Raw genomic sequence first — 20356 nt, forward strand, 5'->3', positions numbered from 1 at the left:
GCACACAATTCACTGTCCCTCAGATAAGAAACACCCCAGACGTACGTACCCAGCAGCTCCAGGTACTCCTCCTCAATCTCCTGTTCCCAGGATCTGCCCGAGCTTGAGTTCCCAGGTTTCACAGAAGGGTTTCCTCGAGGTGATGCTGCTGCAGCAGCAGGTTCAGAGCCCAGGATGTGCTGAACCTGGAGCATTTCTGGTGGGCACTGTTCCTGTGCCTCACTCCTAACTTGGGGTCCTTCATTGCCACACATTCCCTGCAAGTCTTCGCAGGCTGCTCGGTGAGATGTCAACACTTGCACCTCAAGTCAAACAGAACAAAGCAGTCAGACACTACAGCTTGTTCCTGTCAGCCAGGAGTCATCGAGTGTGAGGAAAGGCAAAGAACAGATTGACAGGGGATACAACAGCTTGTTTCAATCCTCCATCTGGGTCACCAAGTTCCACTGTAAAAACACCTCAAGAAAAAAGGAGAGCAGGAACAGGCCAGCAGGAATCAATTTGGATGACTGCTGGCCAAAAGGCCAAAGGACAAGTTTCACTGTCCAGGGCAGCAGCTGAGATTCAGCACACCAGGAAATGTCCTTCAGAGTGACTGTGATACACACACTACAGCAGCATGGCACTCAGAGGCATGGCCTCACTCCCTGCTGCTCTGCACTGGAAAGGCAAGAAGGGCAGAAACCACCAGACTGGTGACTGCAGTGGCTGCATCCCTCTTTCACTCACTAGGTTTTGCAGAGACTGATGGAAGCGATTAAGTTTCTCTCTGATGATTTTCATTTCTTCCTCCAGCTGCTTGTGCCTTGCCTTGGTCATACTGTGAGCTATCTGAAGCTCTGCATCCAGCTGTTCCTTCATGTTCTCTAACAAACAAAAGAGAGGACATTTCATGAGTGGAGTGGCTGCCACTCTTTCATTCACCTGGTTTTGTTGATCGCCCCTCTGCTGATGGAGATTCTCCTGTTGAATTCTTCCCATGTCTTGCTTGTTCTTTCTCTTCACTGCCATGATGTCACTCTGAGCTTCGGGCAGCTCTGCTTGTGGCTCTGCATTGATGTTCTGTATACACAAAAGCAGAGCAATAACTTGGAGCTGCCGTAAGGCTCAGCTTTTTTCCTCTTTTAGCCTCAAAATCACATTTATTCAGCCATTTCTTTCTGCTTCCCTCCCGACATCACCCTCCATGGCAAACCTCCTGTCCCAGGGCTGATCTCTGCAGATTGCAAGGCTCTGTCCTTTCAGTGCCTGTGGGACTCCTGGCCTCCTCAGTCCCAAGAGCTCTGGTTTATGCCCCTCTTCCTGCCCTTCCCTCTGTCCCCTGGCCAGTCAGGCTTACCTGGCCATTCTCCTGTGGCTCTTCCACCTGCTGCCTGTGCTGCTCTTCCTGCTCTCGGGCAGGGAACAGCTCTCCCCGAGTCTGGCATGGCATCTCAGATGAGGCAGTGTGCTCCTGCTCTTTCTCTAGAAGCACCTGCACAGAAAGCAAGACAAGATGGGTTTCAACTTCCCATACGCCCTTTGTGGGCCAAGACTCACAGACTGCTGGGCTCACACGTTCCCAAAGCACTGTACTGCTGCTCTCCTGGGTCGTTCTCTGCCCGAGGGGAGGCACAGATTCCAAAGTGACCCTGGCCCTACAGTCAGGGGCCATCTGGGACTGAAGCTCCAACAACCTCTCAGCCAGCTGACAGGGAAGGGGTGGCATTTCTCAAGGGTCTGGTGAGGGCCTCCCTCTGCTTCTGCCATGTCCTGTTTGTCTTTCAGTAGTGACTGACACCCCGCCCTGTCCCACAGCTCCATCCTGGCTCTGCAGGGGCTTCCTGGGTGAGCTCCCTCCTTGTGAGAGACACTTCTGGAGTTCACCTTCTCTTCAGGCCTGCACCAGCTTTGTGACTTCCTGACATCCACATTCTTGTTAGAAAACTGGGTCATTCAGGAGATGAGGATGCGTGCAAAGATCTCTGATGGAAGTCAGAGAACCTCTATGGCCACCTCAGTATATGGAGGAGGACCAAGGTGTTTCTTCTCCCTCTTTTGTCAACTGAGAGTTCTGACCAGCAGCAACAGAGTTTCTCATAAGGCCCCATTAACGAATGTACTTACACAGCCCTGGGGATGCCAGTGAAGGAAACCATGTGTCATGTAATGCGTGTATGAGCAAAGTCACCAGACCCCAGCTACAGCATGGGATAGTTCCACTCCCTTAGGACATGCAAAAATTTAAAGGATAAAAAGAAGGCTTCAGGGCACAAGAGGCTGGAGTAGAAAAACAGGAGGGGAAAAAACAACCATCTCTGGAGGGGGAAACATCTCTGCCTGCTCAGGATCAGTCAATGGAACTTGTCTCTACCCCTCTCCTGAAGGGATGCCTTTAGGTGAGCTTTGCATCTTCCACTGCTTTGGAGCAGAACCAGGAAGATTCAAATAGATAGATAGATAGATAGATATCACTTTTATAATCTCGCTTTACTGTGCTGTGGTATTTACATTCTTTGAACACAGAGAGATATAATTCCCTCTCCTAGGTTTTTTTTAAGGGAAGGTAGTGACAAACTTAGAGAAGAAGAGAAAACAATTATTATCTCTACTGGCTGTTCTTGTTGTTTAGTACATGTAGAATGTGTTCTAGTGATTGTTTACTGAAAGTGATTTGTTAATTGGATTTTAGCGATAGTTGTTTAGCTTGACTAGCTAATTAGATAAAAGCTGTGTCATGACTTTCTGGGGACAGTCACGAGTTTTTCTTTAGTAGCTTTATAGTATAATATCTCTTTAGTATAGTTTTAATACAGTACTAGTGTAATATAACATAGCTTAAAAAAGCATTTGTTTAACATTTTAAATCATAGAGTCAAAGCACATTATTCACCACGTGGGGGTCACCCTGAATCAACACTGTCCTTTCTGTCACTACACACATCAACACTCGGTAGCAGTGCCCCGATCAGCAGCCATCCTGAACTTGCTCTCCTGTTGCTTCAGTAACTCACACACTTGGGGAATCTGGAGCATATGGGTCCTTATGAAATGCAATCAGACCCAGAGCACTGCACTGGGAACTGCACTCTTTGTGCATCTGTGCTCGGGCAAGTTCTTCTCTTGCCCTTGGCCACAGTGATGGTGCTGAAGTGGCTGGAATCAGAAATACAGCCCAGCCCATCCCAGCTCCTCTAATCTCTGAGCACCAGCTGGAATGCAATGGCATTGATTTCCTGCTCAATTCCCAAACACAACACACACTGATTCCCTGGGCTGCCAAAAGACACAGGAGCCGTTACCGTGAAAGTGATGTGTTTCTGCCAGTGCTGGAAAAGGGCAGGAAAGATGGAGAAAAAGCTCCCTGGAGAAGGAGAAATTACAGGCTAGAAGGCTTCTCCTTCTAGCAAACAAACAAACAAATAAACAAACAAAATATGAAAGTGTTACCTACTCCAGTGTCTAAAGCACTTGGATGCAGTGAAGGGATGTTTGGCAGGGAAGCAGCCCCTGTGCTGAGCATTGGCTCTATGGATCTAAGGCAGGGATCTATGGAAGTCTGCCTGAAGGTCCCTCAGGAGCCCCCATTCTCCAGGCTAAAGCTCCCTCAGCACCTCCTCCCTGGCCTTGTGCTGCCCCCCCTTGCCCAGCTCCCCTGTCCTTCTGTGCACTCGCTGCAGCCCCTCCATGACTTTCTGCTTCCCAGGGCCCACAGCTGCACACAGCACTCCAGCAGTGGCCGCAGCACAGCCCAGCACAGGCCACGCTCACTGCCCTGCTTCTGCTGCCCCACTGCTGCTGGCACAGCCACCGTGCCCTTGGCCTTCTTGGCCCCCTGGCCCCACGCTGCCTCATCTTCAGGTGCTCACGGCCGCCAGCCCTGCGTCCTTTGGGCCCACGCAGTTCCCCAGCCACAAAGGTGCCCATTGCACTTCCGATACATCAGGCACCATTGCAAAATGGCCTTCCTTTTCTACCACCTCATGTTCCAAGTAGATATCATAAAATTTGATAGGAATAGGATTCTAAGTCACTCTGTTTAAATTAAAATTATCTAATTCAACTGTACAGCAAAACGGTCTTAATTAAATTTTTCCTATCTGCTGTCTGCAAGCATTGTTCTCTTTTCAAAACTAGGTTTTAGTTCTTCAAACTCTGAGAAGGAAATTTAAAAATATCTATAGCTGCCTTTGTTACTTTTGTTTCAGGCATGGAAATGGATTTCTTTCAGCCTTCCTTGCATGCTCTCTACACTCTACTGCTACTGGCCAAGCTCCCAGCTTGCTCTACAATTCCTAAACACCAGGAACATGAAATGTTCCTTTCTCACTCACCTCAGGATCTTTAGCACTGCTGAATACACGCTTCAGGTGACTTGTAGTGGGAAGGGAAAATGAACCAGATGCTGTCAGAAAACTGCCTGGCCCTCTGAATCCAACAGAACAAGTCAACCCAAACAGGTACGATTTCCCGTTTCACAACATCCCTCCAGGAGACACATTCCATTCACACAGCCAGCAAGGGATCAGGACAATATTCTTGGCTGTTCCTACACTTCAGCCTGTTTAGCCAGTAAATGAATACAAAGATGATCAAGAAAATGCAAATTGTCCTTTAACACTCAATGCTCCTGTTCTACCAAAGACATAAAACAGCTTCTGAAATCCTCTCCTTCAGGTACTCTTTTTTTTTTCCAATCAGATACATGCACTAATTCTCAATAACTTGCAGGAAACAGTTGCCCAGAAAAGCTTCCCAAAATTCCCCTGAGCTGTGGCAGTTCTGTTGTGGAAGAGCACAGCAGCACCTCTAGGGTTCAGGAGCAGACACTCACTGCTTTAGAGTTTGCACTTCCTTTCAAAGGAAATAACTATTTTTGCACTCAGTAAAAGGTTATTAAGTTAGACAGTCAAATCCTTTCATGACAAAATTTAAAAAGAAATAAGCTTTCTCCGAATTCTGGGAACAACTGCAGAGTTTTTAGAAGGCCTTCCCTGAAGCTCTGCCAGTCTGCATTTTCAAAGCTGTCTTGCTTGTCCCAGCAACCTGAGGAAATGACAGACTCTGCTGCCACAGACTCCCCTGCGGAGGGAACGGAAGCCCTGCAGGTTCCCCTGTAAATGCTGCTCCTGTGGCTACAGACACCCCCTTTTTAGCTGAACCTCTTGACGGGAGCTTTACCAAACCACTGGCACTCTAATGCTCTTTCTGTTTCAAAATCAGAAACTCAGCCACCAAGAAAGAGCAGGAAGACATCCAAAAGCCAGGTTAGGATACACCCTTATCGAAGTAGAATGGAAAACTCTACTTACGTGCAAAGTGTGCAACGTAATATGCGGAAAAACAAACACCATAGGCAGCAAAAGCTGCTGTGGCCCGATGGTGGATCATTGTCCCAGTGCTGTGCAAGTTTTCTCCAAAACTAGAAAAACAAGTGTCCTGTCAGAGTGCAGCTGCCCACTGACCAATGCTCAAACCAGGAGGGTTCTCCTGATGCGAGGAAGGCCTTGGGCTGCTCTTACACTCAGGCCTTCCATGCACCAAGACAACCTTCTGATGCCACTATGACGATGTGGCAACCATGCCCTGACATCACAAAGCAAACGCTCCATGTTGGTCTGTGAATTTATGCAAAGCAATAACCAACCTTCCCTACAGCAAACACAAAAGAGCCTGGGAAATTCTCATCTGTCACAAAGCAGCAAAAAATCCCCTCATGGGCCAAACCCTGTTGTTCAGGGATCCAAGAGGAACTCCAAGAGTGCCCCAAGGACCTACAGCCTGTACCCCAGCTGAGCACTCAGATGGGCCTCAAGCAAAGGAAAACAGGCCAAGAAAATGGTCCACAGCATTGCACATGTGAGAAATGACTCTCACTTTTAAAGGTTTAGTAAACCTTAACAAAGGACTGACTAAGGAAAAATTGCAGCATTGGGAGTCTCTGTGACTAGCAGCCATATGCTCATCTACAAAAAGGATGCTCTGCCTTTTATACCCCTAGCTCCTCCAAAAGTTTTGTCAGTCAACTCTTTCTCTGCTGCCCATTGGTGGAGATTACTTTCTTGCATCCTGACTGGAGGTCAGGTGTTGTTACACCCTGCCTGCTGGTCACGAGCCAGCCCTCCCCAAACGCCCAGACTACCAAGGCTATTACAAGGGGGACGGGAAAGAGGACTATGGGAGGATATATCACAATACCATCATTACACATTTGAACATCCACATAACATCTACTTCTTAATTGTCAGAGCCAACCATTATTGAAGTGAAGGGGAGAACGACCATCCTGGTAATGCATCGAACTCCAACTTTATTGATCAATCAATCACCTTAAATAACAGTGCTAACGAACGCCATGAATATTCTGTAATCCAATGTCATGATAGGCTAACAGAGAAACTTCTAACCACTCCCTTTGTTTTAGAATACCTACAATTGTTTATCAAAAACAGAAACCAAAACAGAAACCAGAAACCAAAACTTCTGCATCTGTTCTCAGGATGGCAGGCCTTCCCAGAGACGGTGTTCTGCTTGTTATGGGAAGACAGCCTGAGAACTTTATTGTTTATAAAGAGAGTCTAATTGTTTATACAAATCAGAAGGCTGAGAACTGTTAGAAACTGCTTTTACTTTTCCCCTATACTTTTCTCTCAATTGTATGTCTCATGGCCTTTTCTTTAAGTCATTCTCTGACATTTCCCCCGTTTTTTCTTTTTAAGAAAGGAGGTTAGTTTGTAGGTTTTTTCTATTATCTTACTGACTATTTTTTGAATGCAACAAGGTAAGATAATGGTGAAGTTTTTCCTCATAGAAACTCTTGTGGAGGAGGCATTACCAGATGTCAAGAGAAGTGCAGACCCCGCTCTGCTAGGGCTCAGCTGCACCAAAGGCCTGAGGATAAACAGGACACTCAGTGTCAGAAATGTGATCCTGTGGAGAAGGATCAGAACCAGTGCTCAGAGGTGGAATAATGATAACTTGCTTAAATAACAAGATCCACCCTGCGCCTGGGCTGGTATTCCATTCCAGGCTCTATCTTCACAAATTAAAAATATCCCTGTGGGTAATTTCCTAGGTGTCATAATAGTAGAGCCTTTACACTGGTTATAAAGCTGTTTAGACACTATTTCCAGGTTTAGAGATGAATCCAGAGTAGCCCATATCTGTTTATGCTGACTCATCCTTTGGAAATTAGAGTAATCAAAGCTGAACTGCAATTATTTAATGCTTGATTGGGATCTCTTCTTATAGGGCCTACAACAGAATGTTGTGTTAAAGGCACTGGTTTTCTACATCTTATTGAGGCTATATATGATGTACTTTGAGCTTTAACCCCTTTTCAAAATACACTGTACCTCCCACTGATAATAAGCTAAGATTTTTGCTCATGAGATTTATAAAGGTCTGAAGCTGAAGCAGTGTTTAGCCCTGTCTCATTCCGTAGTGCCTGCTCCCAATTATGTTCCCAGATGTGCCTATAATTACAGGTGTGGCACCATAAATGAAAAAGTAACAACTGATCACAACCCCCACAAAACAGTGCAACCCAAGCAGCACAATTTGGGCTGTGACATTCAAGACAGTCCTCTTTTGCCAGTCCTCGTATATGTAAAGATGATAATGATTCAATAATGTCAATCAGTTCTCTGGTCGTCCGGCAACGGCGTGTTAAGGCCTTATCAGGCATTGCACAACAGGTGGTAATTGGACTAAGAAAAGAAAGCTGTTAGCTGTTTTCATTCATGCAACCTGGAGAGACGTAAACAAGGCTGAAAATGATTCTTTCTGTCCTTGAAGTTATCACATCCACCTTTTTTCATGAGCTTCCCAGAAATGTTCAAAGTCAGTTTTCAGTTTGTAATCCTTTAGTCATTTGGCTCAAATGGCATCAACTGGGAGATTCTCAGTCCTTTGTTAATTTGGAGTGGTGAAAAGATAGTATGCATTTAAGGCACTTAAAATATTTAACTTAACAGACTTATTTGCAAATCATGTAAAATCACTTAAATCTAATTCAAACTTAACAGAATCTAACTTAACTTACTTAATAATACTTAACAAAATTTAATTTTCTTTAAATCTCACACAACTCAAACCTATATATAATTTAAACTTAGCAGACCTCGAACCCAACCGAAAACAAGCTCAACAATTTTAACCTTAACATTTAATGGCACTTAATTGATAACTTAACTTAAACTACTTAATAGCAAATAAAACTTACTATAGGAATAATATATAGCATTTACTATAACTTACTTACAGGCCTGATTCTAAAATATTAAGCTAAAATAACTTTCTTCACGTGTTTGCTATAGCATTTTTATACTTAAATACACTTAAACACAATTCATTTAAGGTGCACCTGTGAAAAAATTCTTTTGAATTCAGTGTTTGCTTTTACATCTATCACATCTAAACAAAGCTTAAAGAATACAAAAAACACACTCATTACATCTCACTCATACAATCATTCCAACACATCTTAACATTTTTAAATTTTTCAAAACACAGCTTTAAAGTCTAATGTTCCACCGGCCCAGCCATACGGGCTTCTGATGTTCAAAGTCTCTGGTAATACAGGTGTTTCCAAGACAGCATAACCAATGCCGAGCCAAATCGGCTGAAATTTGACCCCTGCATTCATTTACGCTGATCTGCTTTACAGTCTGTGCTGGGGAGAACAAAAGATCTCTCTAACTTAGGTGAAAAACATCCTGACAGCAACAGTCCTTGGTGTCGCTTGTTTAGTCTCACTAGTCCCTTAATTGCAATAGAAATCTTTTCTTTTGTTGACAAAAGTTACGATCATTACAGCTGTTAGATCTCAAACTGTAGCTCCTGCCGGCTACGGGGCGGAGGGAGAAGCGCTCCCGCTCGAAAAAGCACTCTGAAGTCGGAATCCGCTAAGGAGTGTGCAGGACGAAAACTATCAATGCACAGCATGATTGCTCCTCCATCACCTGCTCTCTGATGTCCAGTTACTGTTCTCAAGCAGCAACTGGCCGCCCGTGGACATCTGGCCCCCAGTTCACACATGAGGGCGATGCGGCTCCGGTCGCTCCCCCCGCGATGCTCTTTGTTCACTTCCGGCGCGGCTCTCGGGGTGGCGCGGCTTGGTTTCTGCGGCGGCGGCGCGGCTGCTCCCGCGCAATGGCTCCGCTCTCGGGGGCGGCGCGGCTCGGCTCCTGCTGCAGCGGCTTTTGATCTTCCCACCGCTGCCTCCGGTGCGCCCGTGCCGAGTTCGGAGTAGCACAGCACTGCAATTCTACCATAAATCACCGAATTCACACATTTCCGTTAATCCGTAAACCATACGGAAAATCCCTTTACCATAGTCATAAGTCCAAAGTCCTGTTGAATCCTTTTGCCAATTCATCTCTGCTTTGCGCTGCGGGTCACTCCCTTCGCGGCGGTTCAGCTTCGCCCGCGGTGGCTCCCTGTGGTGTCGGGTTGAAGGCAGGAAAAGGTACCGATGATGCAGCGATGACTTCTGTTGGTGCTTGGCATTCCCGGCGCAAGCGGCCCGTGCCTTCGCAGCATTTCGTGCGGCCCTCTTTATTTGATGTTGCAACGCAGCGGACGCTTGAAGAGGTGCAAAAGCGGCTAACACCTGACTCTGAGAGGACTTTGCCTGCTCTCGAAAACCTATTCCTATCTGCTTAAGTGCATCTACCACAAAAGCCTGCTGCCTGGTAAGAATAAGAGCCATCCTCTCTAATGCTTCCTCTACAGTCCAATCCGCACCTAAAGCATTAAGTATGTTTCTAGTAGCAGAATTACAATTTTGAATACAACACTGTTTAAGGAGAGCCTCGCGCATAAATTCTGCTACTCCGGCTCTCTCAATTGCAGCCGCAGCTCTATCAACAAAAGCGCCAAATGTCTCATCTTTGCCTTGCTTAATTCCCATATACACTGGTATCCCTCCTGGTTCTTTTACCATATCTATCGCGAGTCTGACTAACCGCATTGCCTCCCGGCACTTTTCTTGGCCTATTAAGGCTTGTGCATCAGTACGAAGGAAACGTCCCAGACCCATAAGTTCATCAACAGTGACACCATGCAGGGGGTCACCCCGCTGTCTCTGAACTACCACACACTCACTAACAAGTATCCGCCAATGATCATTAAACAGCAATTGTTGATGGTGGATAAAGATTAATTTAACTATGCCAAGACAATCATTAATGAGGAGGATACTGGTGTTAAAAATATAATCGAGCATTTGCTTAGCTGGTTCACTCTTAAAGCCAAACTGACTAACAGTAGCTCGCAACTGAGATAACAGCTTCCAGTCAAGAGCGCTAATTGTGGCTTGAAAACCTCCTCCAGGCTGGGGGTTAAAGACAACCGGACAAGCCAGTTCTCGAGCCGAACTTATCAGCTCTTGACCTCCCCTGTCAATTGCATCTTTGGCCAGGGCAGCCCACGCGTCCCGTCTTTCCCTCGCAATCGCCGCCACCAAGTCGTTTTCAGACCCAGGGACCGGCTGATTGCTTGTCGGGAACGGAGTACACGTATCTGGCCCCAACTGCTGAGATGCAGCAGGTACAGGAGAGTCAGAGGTGCTCTGTGTAGCCTGCGGCAAAGCAGAAAACAAGGCACCCCGCGGAGCTTGGCTCGTTAGGGGGGGCTGCGAAGCGGGTACTAAAGCAGTCTGCGTAGCCTGGTTTGTAGGCTGGCTCGTAGCCGGGCTTGTAGCCCGGCCCGTTAAGGGGGGCTGCTCGGCGGGCAGTGAGGCGGTCTGCGCCTGGCTCATAGTATGACTCATAGCCTGGCTTTCCGAGAGAAGCGGTGAAGCAGGTAATAAAACTGTCCGCGTCGCGGGGCCAAGAGGAATTCCCGCGTTCTTATCAAATTCCCTATCTTGATCGCATTCTTTGTTACGATCGTAAGCGGCAGTAGCCTGGTGAGCAGCCCTTTTTTCAGCTTGAATCCGCAACAGTTCGGTGTTAACGACCCGCCATAATTTACCCCACTTCTTAGCAGTTTTATCATCATCTAACGTAGCCTGCCACAATAAATCACCAAATCTACGCCACTCCAACAATTCGTGAACTGTGTGAGGATTTATAAAGATCCCCCTTTCTAGGCCATAAACTAAAAGGCCCGGTAATTCTTTCTGTAAATCTATTCCCTTAATTTGCCGTTTTTGCAAAAGGGTAATAAAAAGTTCATATGCGGCTTGCCTTTCCATACCTATGTGCGCACGTTGCAGCTCTTCAAATCAAGGTCGCGGCCACATGTATCGGACGAGCCTATCTGTATAGTCGCTCGCAGCGAGGCGCGGGCCGGCGGGTTACCCTCCGCTTTGTCTTCCGCGCTTCTTCGCCGTTCCGGCTGCAGTTTCGATCTTACGGAACCCGAACCTGTCTTCACTACACGGAGCGTTCGCTTCCCCGTGGTGTTCGCTATCACGGTCGGAGGTCACCATATATTGAAGTGAAGGGGAGAACGACCATCCTGGTAATGCATCGAACTCCAACTTTATTGATCAATCAATCACCTTAAATAACAGTGCTAACGAACGCCATGAATATTCTGTAATCCAATGTCATGATAGGCTAACAGAGAAACTTCTAACCACTCCCTTTGTTTTAGAATACCTACAATTGTTTATCAAAAACAGAAACCAAAACAGAAACCAGAAACCAAAACTTCTGCATCTGTTCTCAGGATGGCAGGCCTTCCCAGAGACGGTGTTCTGCTTGTTATGGGAAGACAGCCTGAGAACTTTATTGTTTATAAAGAGAGTCTAATTGTTTATACAAATCAGAAGGCTGAGAACTGTTAGAAACTGCTTTTACTTTTCCCCTATACTTTTCTCTCAATTGTATGTCTCATGGCCTTTTCTTTAAGTCATTCTCTGACAAACCATTGCATTACTCACCCAGAACACACAGAACCAGGAGAGAAGCCACTGTTGGCATCACAGCTGAAATCCTTCCTAACAAATCTCCCCACATATTTGCACCTTTATTGGACATACCCAGGGCTCCGGTGCGGGTACATCTCTGCCTTTCTTTCCCTTTGGCAGCAGTTGAACTGGCAGCATCTGCCCGCCAGCAGCAGCTGCTCCAAGCTGGGAACGCCACTGGCGGTGCTGATTTCCAGAGGCTTCTGTGTGCCAGGGGAAGCCAAGGCAGGAGCGGGATGAACGGTGCTGGCGCTGCTGCTGCTCTGTGCCAGAGAGCCCCGGCTGGGCAGGGCACGGTGCCCACTGCGCTGCGGGCTCCTTCTCCTGCCACAGCTGGGCACACCTGGCAACAAGGCATGACAACTTGTGGGCAAGCCAAGGGGTTTCTGGGGCTGCACGGCTCTGCACACACCCAGCACACCTGCAGCACAGAATTTTAACCCTCAAACAGGTAAACCAAAGGGAAACAGGTGGAAAAGATTTCATTTCAACCATTCTTTATGCTTCAATAGGAATGACCAAAATGAAAGTTACCAAGCAGGGCCCGATCCACACTGCCAGCTCAGTGTGAGAAAAGAGGCATTACTTTATTTCAGTGCTGGTTGTGTGAGGAATCACTTCCCTGAAACATGCACACCCACGTGTTAGTATCCATGGAACTAAGACATTACTTTCATTACTTTTATTCATTACTTTGCTCAAACTCACATGCTAAACATTCTCCCAAAGTATTTGACATGTTAAAATCACTTCACCAAAATTACTGACATCTAGAGTAGGGGTCTCTTGAGGGTCTCTGGTGGTCATGTGGTGAACAACCCATTCCTCAAATTCTCCTCCCATGGTTAAGAGCCTTCTTCTCCTTGAATGCATTGCAGCTACCTCCTCAGTAGGCCCACTGTCTTTATTCTCAAGGCTAAGACATCCACTTGCACACATTAACCATTGGTGTGAGGGAAGGTACAACTAAGCACTGCGTGGTAAAGCTTAAAAAATTCACAATTTGTTGCACATCAACACTTCCCCAATATCTCTCGTTCCTTCTCTGGGAACCAAACACAAGCATTTTGTGATCCCTGAGCCCAAGGCCACCTCCAGCCCTCCTGTCACCCAGCAGCCCTTCTCTCCTCACAAACAGCAGGCCCAGCAGTGCCTTCCCTCACTGGCTCAGCCACCAGCTGTGTCAGGAGTTCTCTGTCACACACTCCAGGACCATCCTGGACTGTTTGCTCTCCGCTGCACTCTGTTGCCAGCAGACATCCACACCCTGTTCCATGCCCCTTGCAGAACCCTGCACCTGCTGTCCATGGGCACCTGGCAAGGGGAGGCACTCACGGCAGAGATGCACCAGCTGCCCTGGGCAGGAACCAAAACCCTCTGGCGGCACAGCTGCTGGCCTGTGTCTGGCACAGCTCTGCACGCCCCACTCCTCACGGGCTCTGGGCTGGAAATGCAATTGCACTTTCTGCCTCATGGAGAAATACCAGGGCTGCACAAACCACGGCCAGCAGGCCACATCCCAAAGGCACTGCAGCATGGAGCTGAGAAGGGAGAACACCCTTCCCCAATTCCTAACCATACCAAAACCACCATCATTGGGACTTTTAATCTTCTGAATGTAGAGTTGATTCACTGGGTGACAAGGGAATCTTCCAATGGAGTTGATGTTTGGTAGAGTTTTTATTCTGAGTCCTACTCAGACTGTTGATTTGAAAATTTTTTTTAAATATTTTTTAAAAGGCTGTGCAGTCATATGGTTTTGTTCTAATACCAAAATGGCTAGATGAAATGTACTGGCATTTTAATTACATCCAAACTGATTAGTCTGTAAAAGCTTTCCTGCAGAATAGCCACTGAACAAGAAATGAAAATCTGTGGACTGTTGACTTTGCAAATTTCTGCTAAACTTATCAGAAAATGAGGAGTTTTTAGTTAGATCATAGAGTAAATAAATTCCTATGGATTACTTGATTTGGATAAACCTGTTGATTTCAAATTAAAACTGCCAGCACATACTAAGTGGAAATCTGAATACTCCCTTCTATGAACTCTGAATTATTAGATAGTCATTGTTTGCTATATTAACAAAAATTAATATTCTGGCTATTTTTTTTACTTACAGCCAGCTCTTCAACATTCTTTGTAACACTAGAAAGAGAGTTTGTAGCAATGTGAACCATGGGTTGGTGGGGCATTGCAGAAGGCTCCTATGCCAGCACTAAATGTTCACATTTACCATAGCATCACTTCTTGCCTTTAATTCCAAGCTACAGCTTAGTTCCTGCAGTATAGATTCACATTTGTAGTCTGTATTTGCAGCTGGTTCTTACTTTCCTGTCCAGAAAAAAATCATGCTTGGATCTCAAATCAAAATAAAACGAGGAGAGAGTCAGGTTCTGGATAGGTATAGCAAGAACTAAGAGAGTTTTTTGCAAATATGTTGAAAAGTTGTTTGTACATGCTGCAAAAATGGCAGATTAAAGACTTGCACTCTAACTTGCAAGCTGAGGTTTTCCTTTTCTTTCTGGAATCATTTCTTGAGGCCAGACACTGAACCCAATGAGTAAGAGAATCAAAATCACCGGAGTAGTTTGGAGAATATTGTAAATCATTCTGTCATGATGCTTTTTGCCTACAAGTTCTGGCCATCATCCGATTGGAGTAATTAGAGGAGATGGAAGCCATCACACTGTGCCTGTGCACACAATTCCTTCCCAGGAGTAATCCATGAAGCAATGCTGACACATCCACACCAGCAGCTGCTGCCACACAGTCATGAAGCAGAGAATATGTATTTCTGCTACACCTGGACAGCTGAAGATGCCTCTGCTGAGCTAATTTTAGTGACTGCCCACCACAGATGAGACCTTGTGGTCAGTCTCCAACAAGTCAGGGCAGTTAATATTCTGCCTAAATGAAGTAAGTCTAGCAATACATAGGCCATGGAGCCTGAGGAAAGCCAGCAGCTGTGGGAGATTTAATTTGTTTCCGTATCTTTCTTTTTACTAATTTATTGCAGTCAATTAGTTAAAGAATGGAAACTTTTGGCATACCATTGGCTGGAAGGTTGGTCAGTCTTCCATTCATGACTCCTCTGAAAGCATCACCCCAGTGTTTTTATCAGTAGCTCTTCCATCATCATGGCTCACACAGCATTTCCTGCAGCTCTTGCTGGAGTCAGGGAAAGGCACCAGGAGAAGGGGGAGAAAGCTGTGTGCAGAGACTGTGTCAGCTGAAGACACATTTGTTTCCTCAATGTCCTGGGGTGACGTTATGATGCTTGTATCCCCATTCATCTGTTCTGTGCCTTTAAGACTTGCTCTGAAGTGTGGAAGTTTTGTTTGGGTTTCTCTTATCAGGGACACAGAGACGGGCAGTACATAGGGCTGTTTTAGCTTCTTGCTTTCAGCTTGCTGCTTTGCTTGCTCTCTTTTCTGCTCTCGCTTCTGCTCTGCTTTGGCCTCTGCTTATAAGCTAGTTCTAGCTAAACAGTCCACATTCCTTCCTGGACTGTTTCCCCTCTCCTGTTTCTGTGACCATCTTGAACCTGCTCCGGACTGGGACCCGGGAACATCGAAGGTTTGGCTGCAGCAGCTGCCCCAGCGCCGGAGGGACTGAGAACAGAGCAACCACCCCCGAAAGAGACTTTCTGATTTTGTCATCTTTCTCAGAGTAGTGTCATTGGGTATTGTTCATTTTGTGTGCTGGGGGGTGTTGTGCCTGATATAAACAGGTTCTTTCCACCTCTCTCCAGGGAATTTTTTCCCGAACCGGTTGGGGGGAGGGCCCGTGTGGGTTTGCTTCCTGGAGGGGCCCTCCTTTGCAGATTCTTTAACAAATTTGCCCTAAACCAGGATAAAATATTGGTGCCCAAACGTGGGGCTTGAGAGAGAGTGGAAAAACCCTGTTTTGACTGCATTTTGGTTGCTATTACTCTGCATTCGTTTAAATCAGCTAATAGCCATGCTTTTTGAATTCATAATGTTTATTGGGGTGAAGGTTTGCATGCATTTCTGGTCCCTAAGGCTTTCTGAGATTTTAATACCCCTCTGGTCCCTAGGTTTATTTTCTTATCCAGAAATAGCTTTTATATTGCCCCTAATACGTAGTTTTTACATCAGAGGGGCAGTGACCAGAGTAGCTATCCTGCTGGGCTTGGTGGCAATGATGTGCAAGAAGTTTATAAACATGCCAGGGTCTGCTCCAGGTATGAATGGTTCATGGCTATGGTTATGCATCCAGTTTGTTGCAGGAGGAGCAGGAGGGAATGAGGTTTTTCAGCCTCTGCTTTCCTTCTTCTCCTATGAATCAGTTGCATCACTAGTGAAGGATGTTCAGTTTCCCCTCAATGTTACGGAAACCATCTTCCTGGTATTCAATCTGGTAACCTACCTCTATACAACCTGCTGCTTCTCTAGAATGAGGGCTGAGATTTCTAGACGGGCTGATGAGACCCCTGACTCAGGAGTAAACCCCAGTGTGGAAAACCCTAAGTGGTGTGCGAAATGGGAGGATATGGGCCAAATCCTGAAGGAATTCTCTGACCCTATAGTCTGGGATTTTCCCCATGAACAAATTCAGAACCCAGCTGAGGTGGGGAAATATCTGCAAGAGAAGTACCAGGATGAGCCTAAGGAGAGGAAGGTCATTGCAGTGAGCTGGGCCCAGGCATATGCTTATCGCACACTGCTAGATACTGTCGGGCAGCAGACAGAGGCAGGGGGGCAGGGAGATCAATCAGCAACTGTCCCAGTGACTCAGGCTGCAGCTAACACTCCAGGCTCGAAGCCAGCAGCTAAACCCATGGCTGTTGCTACCAGCACTAGAAGTAGGAAATGCACGGACAAGACCAATCAACCAGTGGATGATGATGATGATGATGATGATGATGAAGGAGAAGGAACCTCAATGCCTTCTGACATAAAATCAGGAGTCAAAGCAGCAGGTGCAAGATCAGATGCAAATATTGAGTCCTTTTCCCTGAAGGACCTTCGTGGCCTATGGAAGGACTACACTTGAAGGTCTGATGAATCCATAATTAGTTGGCTTGTCCGTCTCTGGGATGCTTCAGGCGAGGCTACAATTCTGGATGGCACTGAAGCCAGGCATTTGGGATCCCTGTCACAGGATCCTGTCATAGACCAAGGAATGATGAGGGGGGCTAACCCTCACAGCCTCTGGGAACGGATCCTAAGAAGTGTAGCAGAAAGATACCTGTGTGCAGACGATCTCTATATGCAGCAAACTCAGTAGAAGACAATAGAGCAAGGGATCCAACACCTGGGAGAAATGGCAGTGGCAGAGATTATCTTCTCAGATGATGTAACAACTAGGAACCCAGACTTAGTACCATGCACGTCTGTGATGTGGCAGAAACTTGTACGACTTGGGCCACATGAATATGCTTCTGCCTTAGCCATCATGAAGAGGGATGAGAGGGGTGAGACGGTGCTTGACATGGCAAGGAAGCTCCAAGCATATGCAGATGCTGTACATGGCCCCACATGCCAGAATCGCAGCGGTAGAAACACATCTGCAGAATTTAGAGGATAAGATAGAGGAGAACCATAAGAAGCTTAGAGAGAAGATTAAAGAAGACCTTCTCCAAATTTCAGCAGTACAGATCCGAGGTTCTGGTCTCCAAGGCAGACGTTTCCCAGATGGTGAGAGAAGGTACACCCCACGAGCTGAGCTGTGGTTTTACCTGCGTGATTGTGGGGAAAACATGAGAAGGTGGGATAGGAAACCTACTGCTGTTCTGGCATGACGGGTGCGTGAACTGAAGGAAGCCACCAGGAGGAAAGCAGCTCCAGTTGCCCGTAGCCGACCGGCCAGGTATGATGATGATGACATGTCTGATCCCCTCGAAGGAATATCCAAAACATACGCCCAGGGAAAGAAGGATAACCAGGCTTAGAGGGGCCCTGCCTCTAGCCAGGTAGAGGCCAGGGAAAATCGTGTTTTCTGGTCTGTGTGGATTTGTTGGCCTGGCACATCGGAACCACAAGAGTACAAAGCTTTGGTCGATACTGGTGTGCAATGCACATTAATCCCATCAAGACATGTGGGGACAGAGTCTGTTTCTATAGAGACAGAGGGCATTCAGCAATTGAACACCTTGCCTGGGTTGTCTGAGAAGCCATCTGCAGTAGGATGCCTGACAGGAGAAGAGCGACGAGTACCAATTGCCACCTCAACAGTTCATCAACGACAGTATAGAACCACTCGAGATCTGTGATCCGCCTCCATAAGATGATCCGAGAGCTGGAGAGCCAAGGGGTGGTCAGCAAGACCCACTCACCCTTCAACAGCCCCATTTGGCCTGTGCGAAAATCTGACGGGGAATGGAGATTGACTGTAGACTACCGTGCCTTGAATGAAGTGACTCCACCACTGAGTGCTGCCGTGCCAGACATATTAGAGCTCCAGTACGAGCTTGAGTCCAAGGCAGCAAGGTGGTATGCCACTATAGACATTGCCAATGCATTTTTCTCCATTCCTCTGGCAGCAGAATGCAGGCCTCAGTTTGCTTTCACATGGAGGGGAGTGCAGTACACCTGGAACCGACTGCCCCAGGGGTGGAAGCACAGCCCCACCATCTGCCATGGACTGATCCAGACTGCACTAGAAAGGGGAGAGGAGCCAGAACATCTGCAGTATCTTGATGACATCATTGTGTGGGGGAACACAGTTGCGGAAGTGTTCGAGAAAGGGAAGGAAATCATCCAGATCCTCCTGGGAGCTGGTTTCGCCGTTAAAAAGAGCAAAGTAAAGGGACCAGCTCGTGAGATTCAGTTCCTGGGAGTGAAGTGGCAAGATGGACGGCATCAGATTCCCACAGATGTCATCAACAAGATCACAACAATGTCTCCACCCACCAATAAGAAAGAGACACAAGCTTTCTTGGATGCAATAGGTTTTTGGAGGATGCATATTCCTGAGTACAGTCAGATCATGAGCCCTCTTTACCTGGTCACCCGCAAGAAGAACAATTTCCAGTGGGGCCCTGAGCAGCAACAAGCCTTTGTCCAGATCAAACAGGAGATTGCTCATGCAGTAGCCCTTGGCCCAGTCAGGACAGGACCAGAGGCAAAGAACATGCTCTACTCTGCAGCCGGGAACCATGGCTTGTCCTGGAGTCTTTGGCAGAAGGTGCCTGAGGAGACTCAGGGTCGACCACTGGGATTTTGGAGTCGAAGCTACAGAGGGTCTGAAGCCAACTACACTCCAACAGAGAAGGAAATCTTGGCTGCCTATGAAGGAGTCCAGTCTGCCTCGGAGGTAATAGGCACTGAAGCACAACTCCTCCTGGCACCCCGACTACCAGTGCTGGGGTGGATGTTCAAAGGCAAGGTTCCTTCCACTCACCATGCCACCAGTGCTACATGGAGCAAGTGGATTGCTGTTATCACTCAACGCGCCTGTATAGGTAAACTGAATCGCCCTGGGATTTTGGAGATAATTACAAATTGCCCCAAAGGTGAGAATTTTGGTGTCATACATGGAGAGGAACAAGAACCAGTGACACGGGCTGAAGAGGCTCCTCCCTATAACCAACTGCCCCCAGAGGAAACACGCTACGCTCTTTTCACTGACGGTTCCTGTCACATCGTAGGGATGAACCGGAAGTGGAGAGCAGCCGTATGGAGCCCCACACGATGGGTTGCACAAGCTACCAAAGGAGAAGGTGGATCAAGCCAACTTGCAGAACTCAAAGCTGTTCAACTGGCCCTGGACATTGCTGAGAGAGAGAAGTGGCCAAAGCTCTACCTCTACACTGATTCATGGATGGTAGCCAATGCTCTGTGGGGATGGCTGGAGAGGTGGAAAAAGGCTAACTGGCAACGTAGAGGGAAACCAATTTGGGCTGCTGATGAGTGGAAAGACATTGCTACCAGGGTAGGGAGGCTACCTGTGAAAGTCCACCATGTAGATGCCCACGCACCCAAGAGTAGGGCCAATGAGGAGCACCAAAACAATGAGCAGGTAGACCAAGCTGCAAAGATAGGGGTGTCCAAAATAGACCTAGACTGGGAACATAAGGGAGAGTTATTCCCGGCTCAATGGGCCCATGATGCCTCAGGCCACCAGGGCAGAGATGCCACCTATAAGTGCGCATGAGACCAAGGGGTGGATCTAACCATGGACAGTATTTCTCAGGTTATCCATGACTGTGAGACGTGTGCTGCCATCAAGCAGGCCAAGCGAGTGAAGCCCCTGTGGTACGGTGGGCGGTGGTCCAAGTACAAGTATGGGGAGGCCTGGCAGATTGACTCCATCACACTGCCCCAGACACGCCAGGGCAAGCGCTATGTGCTGACCATGGTGGAAGCCACCACTGGATGGTTGGAAACCCACCCTGTGTCTCATGCTACAGCCTGGAACACCATCCTGGGCCTTGAAAAGCAAGTTCTGTGGAGACATGGCACCTCTGAGAGGATCGAGTCAGACAACAGG

This window comes from Melozone crissalis, unplaced genomic scaffold (assembly GCF_028551555.1).
Source record: "Melozone crissalis strain CALT ecotype California unplaced genomic scaffold, PUWL_Pcris_2 ptg000099l_1, whole genome shotgun sequence".
NCBI lineage: Eukaryota > Metazoa > Chordata > Aves > Passeriformes > Passerellidae > Melozone > Melozone crissalis.